The sequence below is a fragment of the Phaseolus vulgaris genome, chromosome 5, assembly GCF_000499845.2.
Source record: "Phaseolus vulgaris cultivar G19833 chromosome 5, P. vulgaris v2.0, whole genome shotgun sequence".
Taxonomy (NCBI): Eukaryota; Viridiplantae; Streptophyta; class Magnoliopsida; order Fabales; family Fabaceae; genus Phaseolus; species Phaseolus vulgaris.
This window is the reverse complement of record NC_023755.2, coordinates 25,763,600-25,779,408: the sequence shown is the minus strand read 5'-3', so window position 1 is coordinate 25,779,408 and position 15,809 is coordinate 25,763,600. Positions and strand designations below refer to the sequence as shown.

Sequence of the window (15,809 nt, the reverse complement as noted above, 5' to 3'; positions counted from 1 at the left end):
TTTCATTCCACAATCAGTGACCCTTCCTTATTCGTTCGCTTCACTAACTCATCTACATTTTTTGTTTTGATATATGTAGATGACATCATTATCACTAGATCCTCCTCTACTGCCATCACGTCCCTCATCACTCCTCATATTGGCTTCCAGTTCTCACTTTGCTCTCAAAGACCTTGGTCCCCTCCATCATTTCCTGAGTATAGAAGTCTATACTCTTCCCTATGGTCACTTACATTTGTCTCAACGACGCTACATACAAAACTTACTCCATCACACAAATATGCTAGAATCTAACCCCCAGCCAACACCTATGATATCATGCTTAAAAATTCTAAAAGACTCCACTGCAGTTGTTCCTGATCCTAGTCTGTTTCGTTCTATTGTTGGTGCGCTTCAGTATGCTCTCCTCACTCGGCCTGAACTCACTTATTCGGTCAACAAGGTTTCGCAGTTCATGCATAGCCCTCAAGAACACCATTGAAAAGCTGTCAAACGGATTCTCAGATATCTCAAAGGTACGTTGCATCATGGTCTTTTCATCAAATGCAGCACCAACACCGATCTCATGGGGTTTTGTGATTCAGAATGGGGGAATGATATTGATGATAAAAAATCCACTACTGGTAGTGTCTATTTTGGTTCCAATATTGTCTCATGGTCATCTCACAAACAAAAGGTTGTTTCTCGAAGTAGTACAGAGGCTGAATATCGTGGGATAGCAGTTGTCCTTACTAATATCATTTGGCTTCAATCCCTACTCTCTGAGCTTCGCATCTCCTCTTCTGTTCCCAAAGTTTACTCTAATAATCTTGGAGTGGTTTTACTTTCAACAAATCCAATTCTACACTCAAAAACCAAACATTTTGAGTTAGATCTCCATTTTGTTCGTGATCACATTCAACACCAATGTGCATGCCTCACCCATATTCCAGCTAGATTCCAAGTTGCTGATATTCTCACAAAACCCATTTTGGGTGCAAGTTTCACTACCTTTAGAGATAAACTTATGGTTTTGGATAATCCAACCCTAAGTTTACGGGGGGCTGTTAACCATACTGTAATTGTTTCACAGTTATAGCTTTTCTATATATACTCTTATAATACTCTCTGTAAAGGAATTTTCACTTTTACATAATACATTATCTTTCTTTTTCTCTCTGCATTACGTTTCATGCATTGCACTTATACAAACAGACCAACCAAGCTTTCATTTATGTTCTTCCTCTTCAACCATTACTTGTGGTCCCTTCCATACCATTTTTGTTCGTTTAACTTTCCTATATCAGTTGTTTGTTTAACCGCTTGAGCATACGAAACACCTCTTTCAACTTTCCTCTACTCATTTCTTATGGGTTTCTTCTGTTCGGGTTGTTTTAGACCTTGTTGTTACCTGTTTTCAAAATTTTGGCATTTGGGTATGTTTTCAAAATATCTTCGATTATGATTTGGTCTAGTTCCCTCTTCGATTGCACTGCGATTTTTACATTATTAAATCTAACAAAACCACAAAAAAGGAAAAATAGGGTAAATTTCTTGTATGTATTGAACACAAGATTATGATTATATAGAAAAACAAAACATTCAGAAAATATGAGCTAAACCCATTACATAGATAGAAATATTTATCAATATCTATAATATCTCATAATATCTAACAATATCTAATACTCCCCATCAAGCTAGTGCATATGAATAATATGTACCTAGCTTGTTACAAATGTAATGAATCCTAGGTCCTCGTAAGAGTTTAGTAAAAATATTTGCTAATTGATCATTTGAACTAACAAACCTAGTCCAAATATCTCTTAAAACAATATTTTCTCGAATGAAATGACAATCAATCTCAATATGTTTGGTCCTTTCATGAAAAATTGGATTTTAGCTAATATGAAGAGTAGCCTGATTATCGGATATAAGTGTCATTTGAGTGACCTCTCCAAATTGTAATTCTTTAAAAACTGTTTAAGCCAAATAAACTCAAAAGTAGCCAAGGCCATAACTCTCTATTTTTCTTCTACACTAGATCTCGTCATAACACTTTGTTTCTTGCTCTTCCAAGACATCAAGTTATTACCAATGGAGACACAATAACTGGAAGTTGATCTTTTATTAGATGGAGAAAAAGTGGAAGAAAAAGGAAAACATGACTTAGCATTTGTAAACAATGGGATTTCAGAAAAGGAGGTTCTATAAATCGACCAAGTTGGAAAAATTTGTTTGGGAATGATGAAATCTTTTGGAAAAAGGCCTCTTAAATGGTGACAACCATTAGGAGGTATGAAAAAAATCATCCCTAACATTTTTAAACCAAGATGGTGGTGAAGTAAGAACCTTTGGTAATGAAAAAGATAAGTAAGGAAAACACCTTGGATGTGAAAGGATAAGACCCATGTCAACTTGGCCTTCTTTGTCTTTTTCATTTTTACTTGTGGTAGGTGGGTGAGTTAGGTCTTGTTTTACCTTGTTTATCATTAAGATTTGCTTTTGTGGACAATGAAGAGCTATGTGCCCAAAACCTAAACATTTAAAACATTTGATATTTGAAGTTTTGGTAGGTGACTTAGGAGTAGAAGGATTTGTAGTAGAAACTTTTTTGGAATCATGTTTTGTTTGGAAAAATTGGAAGGAGAAATTTGAGTAGAAATTTTGTTTGCATCCTTCCTAGAAGAGTTGTAGAAATCATCATCATGAGTATTTCTGAAAGTTTTTTTCAAAAGATATGATTCCACCTTGATGGCTTTGCGAAACACTCTCTTTAAAGAAGAGTACTCTTTTAATTCTACAAAGTCTCTAATATCTCTTCTCAAGCCACGTACAAACCATTTAATCTTTGACTCTTCATTAGCATGCATATTCATTCTAGTCAAAGTTTTTTCAAAATCTTTAAAGTATTCATCTACCATCCTATGTCCTTGAGGAAGCCTTTGGAACTTCAACAAGTGTTCCTTCCTAGAAGGAGGAACAAACCTTGCGCGCATACACTCTTTCAAAGCATTCCAAGAAACCACGGGAGGTCTCTTGTTATATACAATGTCCATTACAATTTTATGCCACCATTCTTTGGCATAGTCCAAAAAGGATAAAGAAACTATCCTAAGTTTATGGTCATCTTGGACCTTATACACATGAAAATAATGGTCAACCTTAGCTTCCAAATCTAAATACACATTAGGATCACTATCCCCATTAAAGGTAGGAATTTTCATAAAAGGAATGTGAGACTTGGAGTCTTGTTGATGGTTTCTCTCATTGGAAGGATGATGATGCCTCCTTCTTCTAGTATCCTCTCCCTTGCCGTGAGCATTTGAAGAGCTCTTGGAAGAATGCCTAGGAGAAGGTTGTCTCTCATGCAAAGAATGGACAACTCCTTCTTGTTGCAATTCAATCTTGGCCAAATGTGCTTCTAATCTTTGCAATTTTTCATCCTTTTGAGCAAGAACCTTCCTTGCTTCTTTCAATTCATTAAGAACATAAGCTCTATGAGTAGAGCGTGGCTTTGAAGATTCAGCACTTGAATAGGTATCCATTAGAAAAGAAAAATAGCAAACACAAGAACAAACAAAGTTAAGAAAACAAAGTTAGCAACAACTAAATCAAAATGCCGAAGTGAAGTGTCTTAAAACACTCCAAAGAAGGAATACTCCCCTTTACCAATATGATCTTGAGGCCTTTTGTAACCTCAAATGAAAGATGCCAAAGCAAGAGCACACAATCTCAAAGCAAATCACCACAAAACCAATGAACAATGAAAGACAAACAAGAAAAGGTATAAGCAAGAAAAGGCTATATCAAAAGGAATACAAGATATATGACAAACTCAAAGAGTAATGAAGAAAAGATAAGCAAGAAAATAAGGTACTCAATGAAAAAGAAGGTACACAAAAGAGACCTAAAGAAAAGCACTAGATTAGATGAAGAAAACAAAAATAGAACTACTGGAAAAAAATATTTTTGTGCAAACTGTGCGTGATGTTTACAGATTTATCTGGAAAGATATAAAGCGAACTGGATTATGAAATTGTAACCGCAGAAAGTTCAAGATCTTAGCTCAATAATGGCACTGGAATTACTAAAAAACAGTAAGCCAATTAATTGAGATAAATTTTCTAAAATCACTGCCAGATTACCGTATTTTTTTCGGCAGAATTACACACTGTTTGTATTTGATTTATCATTTTTTTTGTACTTTGAATTTTGAAGTACTTCTTTTTTCTACTCTTTTATAACACTTTGAAAAACACAAATCCAGAATTTCAGAAATTTCCAGTAAGGAAATCAATTGCTATAAGGCAAAACAGTCAGCACATTTGCAGAAAACAGAGGAATTCTAACAGGAATGAAAAACAGAATTAAGAACTAGCAAAGACATAATAGAAGTGATGTAAAAGAACTTGTATAGATCTAAAATACAAGTATGAACTCAATACTAAAAGGAAAATGCATAAAAGGAACAAGAAACAAACTCAGAAAATTGCATTACACAAAAGCAAGAAATAAAAATTACAATAAAAGGAACACAAGGAATTGATAACATTCTTGGAAAAACATGACTATGACAAAACTTAAAAGGATTAAAAAAGGAAAAGACACAAACATATGATAGGCACAATTAAGAAAACAGCAATAAAACTCAAAATTAAGCCTAAAAACAGAAAGATAAACAACAAGAAGATAGAGTTCTTGAATTAAAAGTGCAACACAACTCAAAATCAAGCAAGAACAAACCTAAACTCTAGATACCACATGATATGATTCCAATAGCTAGATATAGATGATTCTTTGACATTTTATGGAATCAACTTGAGTTGGAGAATGAATAGGCACTTTTTAATAGAAATGGATCAATGTTCTCTGTTTCAAGAACTCACCAAAACTTGCACCAAACACCAAACTCACATGGAAGACCCATTTCTTGCCAATTGAACCGATTAAAAGAGATAAGGAAGCAAATGAACTGATTAAAATGCTTAGAAAATGAAAAGCATCGAACAAATCAGTAAGAAATGAAGAGGAAACACTTGAATCCAGCAAAAGAGAATAAGAACCGAACACTATATGAAATTAAGCTCAAAACACCGAATAGAAAGAACCTAAACATGTTTTTGAATTCGTATGAACATGGAAAATGAAATGAAAAGATGGAGAAGAGAGGAACTTATGAGAATGAAGAGCTTGGTTGATGGAAACGCCACTTGAAGTATGAATGCTCCAAGATAAGTGTGCAATGCCGCCACTTGAGAGAACCAAGGCACTCAAGATGAGACAAGGAAGAGGAGAAGACAAGTTCTCACACACTCAATCACTAATTTGGGAGAGTTTTGCTACTTCAATTATCAAATCTCCATTATGAAGGACCTAAGCCCTCCTTTTATAGGAGCAAGGGCTGGTCATTAGCTTTACAAAGCTTGCATCCTAAGCTACCCAAGAGTCTCCTAAGCTACCGCCCCTCCTAAGCTAATGCCTAAGCTTCTAGAATTTTCTAAGCTAAAGCCTAAAGATGCTTTACAAAAGAGGTATCTATGGTTTTCCTCTAAGCACCTTCCTAAACACTATTCTATATTATTTACAATTTTATACAAAAGAAACTATAAAGTGAGATATTTAAATGAAGCCTACTCTTGAAAGCTTGTAGACTTCTTTGGCTTTAGGCTTAATCCTCTCTTTATTTTATGTCTTCTTTTAATTTTGATAAGACTAGAAGGAAGAACTTCAAATGTGAAGGTGAATGAACTCTTCCTTCATTAATAAAAGCCTTCTTTATTTGATTCTCATCACCAAATAAACTCAAAAGTAGCCAAGGCCATAACTCTCTATTTTTCTTCTACACTAGATCTCGTCATAACACTTTGTTTCTTGCTCTTCCAAGACATCAAGTTATTACCAATGGAGACACAATAACTGGAAGTTGATCTTTTATTAGATGGAGATTCTGCCCAATCAGTATTTGAATAACAAACAACTTTAGTATGGTTATTTAACCATATAACAAACCTTTTCCAGGAGAGCCTTTAATGTGCTTCAATATACGAATGACTGCATATAAATGGTCTTCACATGGAGAATTAAAAAATTGATTCACCACATTGATTGCAAAGAAAATATCAGGATGAGTAACAATGAGATAGTTCTATTTTCCAACAAATCTTTTGTACATTTTAGGATCTGAAAGAGGCTCCCTCTGATTGGTTAAAAATTTGACATTAGGATCCATGAGAGTATCAACAAATTTTGAATTTATCAACCCAACTTCCTCCAAAATATCCAATGCATATTTTCTTTGAGAGATAACAATACAAATATTGGATTGTGCTACCTCAGTCCCCAAGAAATATCTAAGTTGGCCAACCTCTTTGGTCTTAAAGTGTTGACAAAGGTGTTGTTTTACTTGTGAGATGCCATTGTGGCCACTACCTGTAAGAATAATGTAATCAACATATACTACGAGATAGATACACCCAATACTTGAGTGACGGTAAAAATCTCATTTACAAGGGGGCTAACACTTCTATTGATAGTGCTTATGGGCAACCAAGGTGCAAGCTTTAACCCTAAAAACTCTTCAGATGGTCTAGGGTTGCATTGGGTCGAAGGAGGCCCAATTGTAACTCTAGCTATACTCTTTATTTTTCTATTTACACTCTTCTCAATTTGGCAAAATTGGCCTAAAACATTGCCCAAGATAATGACCGAAATACAAGCCCAAAATAAAGCCTATACTACTTTGTAAAAATTTGAAAGAAAAAGTTAAAAGTTAATTCTCCATAAAAATAGAGTTTTTTGAATTCCTTCTTCTTCTTCTTCTTCTTCTTCCATTCTTCTAGCCATGACCCTAGTTAAAAGCCCAATAAGTGCCCTTCTGGATGGTCCTCCATCAGATCCTCCCTCTCTAAAAGGATCTGTCGTCAGATCCTGAATGATGTTCAATGACAGCAACCTCGGTTGATTTGTTATCTTCCTCTTGGATCAAATGTCAATCTACAATAGACATAAAAATAATATGAGATAATTTTCTTTATTAAAAGAAAATTAAAACAAAAGAAAAGAAAACAAAAATAAGGTCCTTTATTTTTATAAGATTTTTGAAAGAAAAACATAGGACCTTTTTCAAAAATATTTTTGTTCATGTTGTGTTGTTTATGGCTGAAGCTAGGCAACAACATCACAAAGTGTTGTTTTTGAGATTTCTATGAAGAAGAATGAGCATTGTATAATTGAAAAGAAGAGTTCAAAGTATTGCAATCCCCCTTTAAGGATTCTTTCTCAACTATGCTTGCAAGGGGTGTCATTAGAGACTCTTCTTCTTTGTGGGTTTCCTCTTCTTCTTTTTCAATCAAACCTTCATTTGTCTTTTATGTGGAGGAACAATCTTGTTTAGTTCCAGACACAAATATTTCTTTAAGAATTTCCTCACAAGGTTTGTTTATAGAAGGAAAAATGTTATCAATATCTGGCTTAGCTTCAGACAAAGACTTTTCTATTATTTCCTTTTCTATCATCACTTTTTCTCTATTTTCTTTCTCTTCTCTATCTTTCCTTTCGTTGTCCTATCTTTCTCTTTTTTTCTTTCTCTTCTTTCTTTTTGACAAAAGCTTGTAATTTTTCTTTAAACTTTTTTTCTCTTCTAGCGTATTTTTTTTCTGCATCTACAAATTTTCTTCCTATTCTAACAAACTCTTTAATTTCTTCTCTAAGCTATCTTTTTCTATCATATGAAGGTGGGACAAATTTTCTTCTCATACATTTAAATCACTCCAACACTCTAGTTTTGATGTTGTATCAATTATATCATCAAGTGGCCTTTGTTGCCACCAAGACTTAGCATATGCTTGAAAACATAGGGTAGCCAAGAAAAATCCAGTATATTCATCCACTTTGAATTTCTTAATAGTTTGATCAAGCTTTGTCTCCCATTCTAAATAATCTTCAACATTTTTGTTTCCTTCAAAGTAGGGAATGTATACTTCAGGCTCTGTAGAATAATATAAACTTCTAGGCCCAAAACACACCCCTTCCTTTCTTTGATAATGGGAGTTATAAATCTTTCTTCTATGAATAGGTCTTTCTTCTTCAAACCTTTTGTCCTTATTTTGGTTGAGAACCATTTTGCCAAACATTTCTTTTATCTCATCCCTTTTTCTATCTTTATCTTCTCTCAAAATTCTATTCTCCTTTTCCACCCATAGACATCTTCTTGTTCCCTATTACTTCCTTGTACACTTGATGCATGTAAATGATCAATCATTTTGAAATTAAAAGGAAATGATTTTCACAATTCTTTTTTATTTCAAATGAGTGATAATATTTTCACAAATAGGTTTTAGACTTGGTGAAGTTTCAATCAAGGTCAACAAGTCAAACTGTCTCCAAGTTCACTCCTAGGAAAGAGAGGTGAGTCACTAGGACTGCTTAAATTCCAAGTCTTCCCTTATTCAGAGCTTACCTCGGTTAGTCTTAATAAAGTGTTTCTTCAAAATAAACTTCAAAACAAATTTTCCCTAATTGTGATGTATGCAAGGCATCCTAGTGGTCAAAGAAAGATCAATTACAAACAGAGAGCAATCACCTAGGTATCACAGAGACTTAGAAAAATAATGGAAAGCAAGAAATTAAAGAAGAAGGAATTAAAGAAAAAAAGAATAAATGATGAAGAAAGTAAACTAGACGTGTCCTCTGTGAAAATCCAAGTAACACTTAGAGCCCATTGACACACTTTCACCTACTAATAAACGCATTTGATTATTACAATGTCTTAATAGAATTGCTTTGAGAGCATTTTCCTAAACACAAAGAAATCAAGAAAATTAAAGACACAAAAAGAACTAAAAAGGTTCCGTGATACAAAGCTAAAAATAAACAATTTTTTTTATGAATTTCTTTTTTTCAAGTTGTCAAATCTTCCTTCTCTTTATATGAACTTGATTCAAGTCTTCAATTGCTTCCCTCAACAAATAATCAATTTTTTTAACCTTTAGCTATGAATTTTACCTTATGTGGCCAACAAGTAAAAATAAAAAAATGCTCAATTAAAATTGCTAAACTCAAATGGATTAATTTGACAACTGCAAGGAGTATTTTAAGACACAAATTAACAATTAAAGCTAACAAAAACAGTGAGCACTCAAATAGGAAACCTAAGAATAACACTAGAATAGATTTCAAAAGAAAATTTCTAGAATGAAACAGACACCGAAACTTCCAAAATTTGTGAAACTTCATCCAGACACATTTTGTGTATTAAATTTTTATGTGAGAATCTCAACACAATATTTGATCAAACAAAACATATTTTAGGTCAAACGGATGTGGATTGTGAGAGAAATAAATCAAACACTGCAGTACCAATATTCAGAGATTGAAACTGTTTTTCAGCATTGGCAGAGATGATTCAAAACTTTATGGGGAAATATTATAATCAATTTGAATTTTAAACTTTTATCCCAACTCCACAAAACATCAAGCAAGGTGTGGTGAAAATTTCAGATAAAAAAGCCCAAGGAATAAGGTGCAGTAAACTTTATACTGAGAGCAACACCACACTGAAATTTTTTTTTTCTGGATTTGAAAGCGTTCTGATTTTTACTGTTTATAACTTTTTTTCTATTTTGTTTTGGACGTTCTGTTTAACAACATCTCAATAGTGTTCTGTGATTTTTTTCATATTTTTTTTACCAAAATACAAACCCACAATAAATTCTCACAACAGAGACAAGATTTCACAAAAACTGGAAAAGAAGAAACCTAAAGGATCTGAAAAAAAGAATTGAAACTCAAGACATAATACAAACCTAACTCTAATAAAATTGTTAATGATCTAATAACAAGATAAAAGGCTCAAAAACATAAAAAGAAGAGCACACAAAAGGCACAAAAAGACTGAAACCACATGGATATTCATTGTAAAAACAAGAAACAAAAAATCAAACAAAGGACTACTTGATTTTATGACATATATGGAAACAACATGACTTTAGACAACTAGAAATGGATCATTAAATAAAAATGAAACCAACATAAACTTTTTTACCAAAAGAAAATGAAAGAAGACTCAATAATAATCAAAAGCACACAAGATAAACCGAAAAAGAACTCCTAAACACCAATATAGATGGTTCAAGAAAGAACAAGCTATTTGAACCGATTAAACTAAACAAAAACACATTTAAATGATGGAAACAAATTTAAAACATATTCAAGACATTCTAAAAAGTGAGGAACAACACAAAAATGAAGAACAAAAGTTAAAACAACTTATCTCTTGAAGACCCAAGCTCTTGATACCAAATGATGCAATTTTAGCTTGCATTGCTATGAGTCTTTTGTTTTGTATTTTGGAGTGTGGAATTTGGGGGTATTGGATGGCTAAAATGGGTGAAAGAAACTGTGAAGTATTGGTGTATGAAGAATGATAATGAAGCTTAAGAGAGGTTAGGCCAACTCCTAAGAAGACTCAAGTAAAACACTAATAGAAGTGCAAACTTGAGAGTGAGAATTTGACGACAAATGAGCTAGCAACTTGGGAAACTTTTCTTTATCAATTCAAATCTCATTTACAAGGGGCTAACACTTGTATTTATAGTGCTTATGGGCAACCAAGGTGCAAGCTTTAACTGTAAAAACTCCTCAGATGGTCTAGAGTTGCATTGGGACCAAGGAGGCCCAATTGTAACTCTAGCTAGACTCTTTCTTTTTCTATTTACACCCTACTTTAATTGGCAAAGTTGGCCTAAAACATGGCCCAAGATAATGGACGAAATACAAGCCCAAAATAAAGCCAATACTACTTTGTACAAATTTATAAGACTAGGAAATTTGGAAGAAAAAGTTAAAAATTAATTCTCCATAAAGATAGAGTTTTCTGAACTCCTTCTTCTTCTTATTCCATTCTTCTAGCCATGGACGTAGTTAAAGGCCCAATAAGTTTCCTTTCGGATGGTCCTTCATCACATACCAAATTGTTGAACAACATTGCTAAATTTTCCAAACCAAGCCCTACGAGACTGCTTGAGACCATATAAGGATTTGCGAAGACAACATACCAATCCAGAAGACTCTCCCTAAACAACCAAACAGGGAGCTTGCTCCATATAAATTTCTTCTTACAAATCCCCATTGAGAAAGACATTTTTGACATTCAATTGATAAATAGGCCATCGTTGAAGAGCAACCATGGCTATGAATAAGCGAGCAAAAGCCATTTTTGCCACTGAAGAAAAAGTATCACCATAGTCTAAACCAAAAGTTTGAGTATAACCCTTAGCCATAAGACGAGCTTTGAGACGATTAATAGTACCATAAGGACCAACTTTGATAGTAAAAATCCACCTGCAACCAACAACAGATTTCCTAGAAGGTAAAGGAATAAGTTCCCAAGTCAACCAGGATGAGCTAAGGCATCACCTATAGATTTTGGAATGGATATTGAAGAAAAAGACGAAAGACATGTATGAAAAGGTTAAGAAGTCTATGGTAACTCAAAGCAGTATAATGTGGAGAGGGACTATGGGTATAACATATACCTTTAGAGATGGCAATGGGAAGATCAAGTTCAATTATCAGAGCGAACGGGGTGGAGGTGTTGGCACTAGAAGAAAGTCATTTGATGGACAATGGAAAGTCTAACAACAATTATACATATGAAAAGTAGGTGGTGGTGATAAATCTTTAGGTGCAGTAGGCACAACAAGAGGATCACAAACAACAAGAATATTAACTTGATTAGATGAAGACACAAAAGGAGAAGGACAAGACTTAAAGTAAAGGGAAGATTCACTGAAGGTGACATCTGCTAAAATAAAATAATGGTTAAGAGAAGGTGAGAAATATTTTTATCCTTTTTATCATCTAATAAATCCTAAAAAGACACATTTGTGTGACCTATGAGATAATTTATCAAGACTAGTACTAAAATCATGAACAAAGCATGTGGACCCAAAAACTTTGGGAGGTAAAGAGTGGAAATAGTCATGTAGAAATAAAATAAAATGAGGAATTTTTTCATCTAAAACTAGAGATGACACTACAAAAAAACGTGTATAATGCGACAGTTATTTTTGCAAAAACTGACGTTTTTAATCGCCGCATTATACATCTGTGGCGGTACCGCGTACCGCCAGAATTCTTGCTGCCACAAAGTTTAATGTGGCGGTCAATTGAGAACCGTTGTAGCAGACGCCATATTATACATTGTATAAAGTGGCGGTTTTAAGCGTGTAATTGACGTCAGTTATAAATGTCGTAATTTAAAAAGTAGGTAAATCAATTCTAACGTAAATAGTAACATTTTTAACCGCCACTTAATACAGTATAATATGACATTTATAATACACCTTATAATTGTCATAATTCGAATATTAAATATTTAATTTTATTTTTAATATTTATAATAATTTATTTAATTCTATTTTATAATTTGATTTCATAATATAATTTCATATTATAATTAAACTTCAGTACACAGTTATGTTTCATAATATAATTAAATTATAACATAAACTAATTTCATAATAATATTGTACTTCATAATATAATTAAAATTGATAAATATAATAATCAAAATATGACTTTATTGAGAGAACAAAGTTGATAATGTCAAACTAATCCAAACAACAAGTAAATTAAATTGTCAAAATATAAATTGTTTCACTTTCTAAACATAATACAACTAAACTCCCAATCCTAATTTCTCTTACTGCCTCGACTTGATCTTATATTCTGGTTTGGTGATAAAGCACCACTTCCAACATCCTGTGCCTGGAATAAGTTAAAATATGTTTAGAGTTAATTGATAATTTTTAAAAAATAAATGAAAACAATATTATAATCAAAGACACTATATGGATGAGGTAATGTGGCAAGATTAGACCCCTGCATGATAATCAAATAGACTAAAATTATAAGAATCAATGAAAAATAAATGTATAAAAGATGTTGCACATATATGCTATTCACACAAGTTAAGAGAAGTAATCCTTAAGCACATGTGATGTGACAAACACATTCTCAAACAATTATACCTCACGGCAGTGGTAGTTTGGACCTGGAAGTTGTGTACAATAAAATGTTATTATGCGAAGAACTTGAGAAGCCTGTGGTACACAATGTGCAAAGGTTAGATCAAGGTAGAAAACTAGTGCATTAATATATATAAAATAGTACTTAAAAGCAACATTACACATGTGGCCAGCCTGCATTTATAGTATTGACTCATCCTAATTCATCAATCTATCACGCTAAGAACTCATCTATTCAATTAATATTTCCAAAAGATTAAACAATACTTTAATGAATAAATCAAATATTTGTTTATGCTTACATAGCAAAATCAAGCAACCTTTAGCTTATTTGGGATTTCAAATGGAGCATAAATCTGCGTCCAGCATGACAAATATTTATACACAAACAATACAAATGGATTATAGAGTTAAATTTTAACATTTTTAAGCTTGTCACTCAAGCATCACCCAGAATATAGTATAGGCATACAACCAAAAGCATTTAAGTAGCAGTTTAATAACAAGATAGATAACAACTTAAGCAATACATACAATAACTACATACCTGAATGTTCTTAACAGTAAAAGTGACGTCTTTGCCTTCATTATGATCAACTACAGCCCTGCAATTCATTTTATAGAAAAATAAATGCATAAGTTGTTTGGCCAGGTGAGAAGAATATTAATAGACTCATGAGATAAGTGTTTTGGGATGGGAAATAGATTCATTCTGTCCATGTATAAATAACTGCTAATTGAAGTAGAGAATGTAAGTAAGTTTTATTTCCAGACTTGCAGACTACAAAATGCTTCAAAGCATTTGGATGAATACCTTGAGGAATATTTATTTTATCAATATTCCATCCCAATCAATTTTGTTTCCAATTTTCATGGAGGACCCGATCCTAATAAAAAAGCTTAAGCAAAAATAGAAAATGAAAGTACTATATATAATCAATATTATGTCTCAAATAAAAAAAAAAAAATAGAAACAAAATAACAAAAAAGACACCCAGGGACCACAATTTTAATAAGAGCAAGTAAACTTTTGATAAAAAAAGGATTTATCATTAATTTGACAGTAGTGGGGGAATTCATAAGAAAAATGAAAGTGGCATAACTATAGAGTACAAACCTTGAAAGAAAGGTGGTTTCCTTCATTTCTAAAGTTTGTAACCGGGGGTTTTTAGTTATCAAAAAAGTAATAGATATTAAAAATTATTAGTTGGAATGTAAAAGTTTGAAGAAATAGGGAGACCCAAAAATAATGAAACTTGATAGAATTCAAAGTAAGCAAGAATGGAGTTTTGACAATTCACTTAATCATCAATAATTATGAAAACAACTAACACTTCTTCCAATCTTTCTAAAGCCTTAATCATTAACATGAATTTCTAGCATTTGAAGTAAGCCCCCAAAAAACTTATTTCAGTTAAAAAATTCTATAAAGAATTCATCCAGACAGGAACAACATGCTTCATAAGTGCTTGTTGAAATGGATAACTCCAAGTAAATTGAAAATAAGTCCATCAAATAGAATCATAAATACAGTAATAAAAAAAATTAAGAAAAAGTGAGAAACCATTAGTTTGGTTCATGATAAAGATCAATAGCATTGACGGAACGACGCTAAAATGATTACTTTACAGCCAAAATCAATTATTGTCGGTGATGATGGATGAACAGGGTACCACAGTTAAGACATTTCCAAATTGAACAACAAAAACATGAAACTTTGAACTAATTGTTTACTCCATTTCTCGCTCCCGTTAACAACAAAACCAAATTCCCAATTCACAATGATTTTAATTTTATAATGAAACAAGAAAAATAAATAAATTACAGAGAACCAAATTTCATCAAACATGTGTACACACAGAACCATATTGCCGACGACGTACCGGGTTACGAGAACAATTTTCCGGTGAGAATGATTGCGGGAAGAACGATTGCGGTGCGACTGAAAACCCTAAATCGAGAGAGAGGGGAACAATTGCGGTGAGAGAAGAGGAATACGAAGTGGGGCGGTGAGTGAGGGTTTACGAAATACAACTGTGAAGGGAACAATTGTAGTGAGAATGAGGGTGAGGGTTTACGAAATGGGGCTGAGAGAAGAACGATTGTGATGAGGGTGAGAGAGAGGGTTTACAAAATAGGGTTGAGAAGGGTCAGAGTGAGGGTTTACAGGATCATTGAATGAGGAACGTGAAGACTGGGAGGTACATTTCCAAGAGTAAAACTGGTTTATTTTCGAAGACCGAAAGAGGGGAAAACGAAAACAAAAAACTTTGGGAAAGAAGGTTATGGAGGGAACAAAAAGTGGGATAAAATTTTTTCGAACGTTATGACGGTTCTAAATGTCACATTTCGAAGGAACATTATGGCACCTACGAAGCTGTCGTATTATACAGCTAATTGTGGCGGTTTTTAATAACTGCCATATTAAAACCGCCACTTTATACACGATTTTTCGTAGTGTGACATGCGATTAATGAGATAACATGCAATAAGAACAACATCACCCTAAAAACACTGAGAAACATCACCATGGATTAAAATAGTACAAGTTATTTCAACAAGATGTTTATTCTTGTGCTCAGCTACCCCATTTTGTTGAGGTGTATAAGCACATGAAGTTTGATGAAGAATTTCATGAGAAACCATACAATTTTTAAAAGAATGAGAAAGATATTCACGCCCATTATCACTACGCAAAAGTTCGAATGGAAATTCCAAATTGCTTTTAATTTCATTTTAAAATATTTGAAATATAGAAAATAACTCTGAACGATTTTTCATTAAAAACACCCAAGTACA

General features: G+C 33.1%; 1 long non-coding RNA gene across 1 annotated transcript; it reads right to left on the bottom strand.

Moving 5' to 3' along the window:
- Positions 1–12,779: 12,779 nt before the first annotated feature.
- On the bottom strand, positions 12,780–15,380 carry LOC137834464 (uncharacterized). The gene is made up of 3 exons (XR_011084889.1): positions 14,894–15,380; positions 13,558–13,615; positions 12,780–13,085 (listed from the first exon to the last, which is right to left on the bottom strand). It is a non-coding gene; the product is annotated as an uncharacterized lncRNA (long non-coding RNA).
- Between the last annotated feature and the right edge of the window lie 429 nt (positions 15,381–15,809).